The sequence below is a fragment of the Neolamprologus brichardi genome, chromosome 1, assembly GCF_056152115.1.
Source record: "Neolamprologus brichardi isolate AB-2024 chromosome 1, ASM5615211v1, whole genome shotgun sequence".
Taxonomy (NCBI): domain Eukaryota; kingdom Metazoa; phylum Chordata; class Actinopteri; order Cichliformes; family Cichlidae; genus Neolamprologus; species Neolamprologus brichardi.
In genome coordinates, this window is record NC_142104.1 from 7,924,498 (window position 1) to 7,929,649 (window position 5,152).

The following is a 5,152-nucleotide window of genomic DNA, read 5'->3' on the forward strand; positions in this document are numbered from 1 at the left end:
ATTTCTGTGATTAAAAAAACTGTCTCGACATCCAGGTACTGTAAGTGAAGAACACTCCAGGATTTAAGCATATTATTATCTACATTTCTATTCTGGAAAAAAAAACCAACAAAAAAAAAAAACATTATTTCTTTGTACATGTGCAGTCACAGTAAAGAGCTATTCTATTCTATTCTATTCAAGTCTGTCATGCAGAGAAGTTTATTGAGAAAAAGTGTTCACAACAAGGTACAAATGAGCCTCAAGCAAAGATGTTGCCAAAAATCATCAAAAAAAAAGTGGTCCACTTCTGATGCATCATTCTATGGAGAGATCAGCCTGCACCAAACTGATGGCAAATAAAGAGCGAGGAGAAAACATGACACATCTTTCTACATCACTTGTAAAACACAGTGGAGCAATTGTCCTGTGAGACCTCAGTGTAGCATTCGATAGCTTTGACCACAATATTCCACTTCAAAGACTATAACTCTGGCATTAAAGGAGCTGCACTGTAGTGGTTTGAATCATATCTGACAGAATCCAGTTTGTGCATGTAAATGGGGAGCATTTCTTCTCCACTCACCTCTTCTCAGTCTCTGTGTTTATTCATTCATTCATTGGCTTTTTCTCCCATAGTATCCAAGAATATGCATGCATGTATGTAGACCATCCAGGTCACAGGTGATTAGAGATCTGAAACACATACAATCACATCTATAGAAAATCCATTCTACTAGACAAACTAGACTGTAACTCTGCTAAGTGAACCCTGTGTGAGAAAGATGAGCCCAGAGGAGGACCTGTAAAAGAAGCTGCAGAGAAGTTGGGTCAAACCCAGAATCTTGTTGTTTGCGATTATGTTTTTCACTTGCTGCATGGCCACTAGGTAACACAAACACAAATATTTCTCTCATATAAATAATAATGTATATATACATTTAACGTGTTTAATTCATGTTGTTTGTCCAAATGATAATCAGCCAATGGCTATTTGGAGTGGAAGCAAATTTCAATCAGTAGCTGGGCAAAACACACAAAAACATTAAAAATAAATTACAAAAATCAGCCCTTCTACTCCCATTGTTATAAGAACGCAAACTTAAAAGTTGCCTTAAAATATTAAGTAACTTGAATCGGATGTTTTTGCTATTTAGTTCTAAAAAAATTAAAATTGAATTAAATAGACTTGAATGAACATTTTTATATTCATAATGCATCATGTGATTAGTTTACAAAAATGCTGCTTATACTAGCAAGCCTACACTTAATTTGAAATTTCACCTAAGCTCCACAGAGCTCTAAAGTGTCTTTCAGCACATTGCTTTGGTTTGCAACTCCATAACATTACTGTTTTGATTGTATGTCAGCACTTTAATCCAATAGACTACTCGTCCAAAACTGGCAATAGCAAAATTAACAATGAACTCAAGGAAGTTGGTTTGAAAAGCTTTTAGGAAGAGCTACTTTTTTTTTTTACTTTTGTTAAAATCTTTATGACAGAAAGTGTATTTTAAGAGGAAGAGGCATGTAAAAGCAACTTTTACCTGCACATCTGGGGTAATTTATACTTTATGGCAGCATCCTACAGGTGTTGCCTACAATATTATAATAATTTCTGCTTTAAATATAAATTATACAATTTTTAAAAAGTGACCCAAAAAATATAACAATGCTAAACCTAAGAGCATGTTGTAACAAAGTCAGTGCAACTCCAGAGAACACACCAAGACAGACAAAGATGATTCAGGTATTTGATGCAAAAATCTTGGCATCTTTAAAGAGATTTCATGTGTCAGCAAAAGGGTGAGGATGCTAGATAGCCTGGCAGGTGAAACCACTGCACTTCTTGATAAATATTTAGTTGTTTCTAGGGATCTGTACCTATTCCAGGAGCTAGGTAAATCACAAGTGCCCATCATCGTTGTGGTATTCAGCTACGTGCAACAAGAAGAAGGCGAACAAACACATATTACATGCAGACACGCACACAAGAGCTCCCTCACGAAACTTAGGCATGCCACAGAACACCTGACAGGTGCAGGCGTGGTCTGCTGCAAGACACGCTATCTTGACACGCTAACTCATTCTTAAATCTTAGGTACGTGCCTGAGGCCAAGTACTAAGCACCCTAGTTTACTCTCTGAAGCCTGTTCCTCTTCCAGTCCTTGTCTCTGGGCACACCCTCTTCCGAATGAAGGCCGACTTCTGTCATTCTTTTCATAATGGAGCTGCTAAGAGGCCTGAGAATTTGAGCTTGTCTGATGAGTAATGAACCTATTACCTGTGTCAAAAGCAAGCCACCAATCCCATGATCAGTATGTATTATCTGTTGTCCTGCAGGTGTCTGTTTGAGTGGCCACTGATCCCTTAATCATGACCTGACATTACAACAGTGGCTATTTTGTCATTCTGTGAAAAGAAGCTGTCTACACACTGGATTGGTTCTGATGTTCATTAGGATTTCTTTGCCATTTTCGATGAAGTACAAATGTAAGCTCACAGAACTTTGGTGTTTAGATAAATGTTTGCAAATGCAATAGGGTCATATACTAAATTGAAGGTTTGTGGTTAGATCTCATTCTCTCTTAATCACAATGTCATCATGTCCTTTGCCAAACCACAAAATTCTCTTCAATGCACCATGTGGACATTATGGACATCATAAAAACCATGCTTTATGGTGTTTCTGTTTGTGTGTGATAGTATATAGAATAACTACCGTGTGTGAATCGTTGAGTCTAACTCAGGGGTGGGCAACTCCAGGCCTCGAGGGCCGGTGTCCCTGCAGGTTTTAGACGTGTCCTCGAAACAACACAGCTGATTTAAATGGCTAAATTAGCTCCTCAACATGTCCTGAAGTTCTCCAGAGGCCTGGTAACGAACTAATCATGTGATTCAGGTGTGTTGACCCAAGGTGAGATCTAAAACCTGCAGGACACCGGCCCTCGAGGCCTGGAATTGCCCACCCCTGGTCTAACTTGTACTATAAAAAGTATTTCAAGTAGCAGAAAAGACTTGATAAACGCACTATATAAATGCAGCCCAGTATCAATGTAGAAAGTGCTTTTCAGTGTTATAAAAGCATGATTAATTTGCCATGAGAATGAGACATGCTTGATTTGATTCTCCACAGTAGTGTCTCCTGGATGGTTTAGCACAGAAACAATATCACATCTGTTTATGCAGTTGCCAAGAGCTTTTACTTAGCTTCACGGGAAAGTTCCCGTTGATTGGCATCATTATGGCAGAATTGGATAGAAAAATCTGAGAGGGCGGATTAATGGCAACACACTGTGTAAACTCCCCTGCCCTGAGGCACTTGCTCTCTATACACCTTGGTTTCCTCTGTTATTTACAAGCTGTTCGCATGCACGCTGTAGAGTGAAGAGTGTGAAAAACCGGATGAGCAAGTTCAGTGCTCTCTCTCTTGCTCTCTCTTGTTTTTAGAGAAAAGGAAAAAAAGAGTGTTGCCTCTGGTTGCAGAGTTGCTTGCGTGAGGACAACACCTTTATCTTTTTGGTTGATCTCCCCATCTTGCCTGTGGCAATGACACTTTTACAGCATGTTTTTTTTTTTTTTCATTTTACGTGCTTAGAGGCATGTAAATTTTAAATGACAGGTGTAAACATATATGCTGCTGAGTGTCCATCCATCTATTTTGCCGCTTATCTGGGTTCGGGTCATAGTCTGAGCAGAGAAGCCTAAACTTCCCTCACCCCAGCTAACTCTTCTAGAGATGTTCCCAAGCCAGCCAAGAGATGTAATCTCTCCAGCAAGTCGTGGGTGTGCCCCGGGGCCTCCTCCCAGTAGGACATGCCCAGAACACCTCATCTAGGAGGCGTCCGGGAGGCATCATAGTCAATACCTGAAACACCTCAACTGTCGCCTTTTGATGTGGAGGAGTAGCGACTCTACTCCATGTCCCTCTTGAAGCACAGAGCTCTTCGCACTATTTCTAAGTGAGAGCTCAGTTATGGACACATTTTTGCTGCTTATCTGCAACCTAATTTTTCAGTCACTACCCAGAGCTCGTGACTATAGGTGAGGTTAGGAACATAGACTGACCTGTAAATTGACAGCTTGGTACCAACACATGCTGCCCCAATCCATCTGCCAATCTCGCATCAACTCCCCCTTTACTCATGAACAAGATCACAAGATATTTGAACTCCTCTAACTTGGGGCAGTAACTCATCCCTGAATCGGAGTGTTGGTGACCTGCAGCAGTTTGCTACCAAGTGTGAAGCAGCAAGAATGAGAATCACCAACTCCAAGTTCAAGACCATGGTTTTCACCTACACCATTTGCTTGTTCACTCACATAGTTTTAGACCAAGCACAAACCTCTGATGATGAAAAATTAAGCTAACTCATAAAAACTGCAAATGGCTGCAAATTGAAGGCTGCTTTTCCATGATTTTATCAGATTGTTTAATTGTTAGTATCGATTAGAAGTTATCTGTGTCTGTGGAATGCTTTGGATGCACCTTGCTAATACAAGCTGATAATAAGCACTCCACCCTTTGTCCAAAGATGGTCACTGGTGACTTTAATACACAAAGAAAGTTTAAATCATAAAACTTTACTGCAGGGTTTTAAAAACAAAACAAAACAACAACAACAACAACAACAACAGAAAAAACAACCGAAAAAAAACATAGTAACCCACAAACTAATTATGAGGTCAGACTCCTGCCTGCCATTCTGGCATGCAGGCAGGAACACAGGACTTGGAAAGTAAGAAATAAACTTGCAAGCAGTTTTATTACTTACTTTCCAAGTCCTTTAATCATAATACAAAATAATGCAGGTACAGGAACAAGGAAACCAAATCAACAACTACTCAAAAAGAAAAAAAAAATGCAAGAGAGGACACAACAAAGAGCATAAGGAAGCTGAGAATTTAAATACACACCAGATAATTAGGAAGATGGGAAACACCAAGGAAGACAGCTGCAACAAATCAGGAAATGAGACAGGGGGAGTAAAAGCCAATACAAAGCACAGGAGACACAAGACTATCAAAATAACACACACACACTCCTAATGAGTTTTGAGGCCTTGGATAGTTTTGTACTAAAACTGCAAGAAAAAACATGGCATGTTTACATACAGATCATTTCAGCATGCCTGTGGAGGTAATGGTGTGTGGTCTGAATTTGCATGAGTAT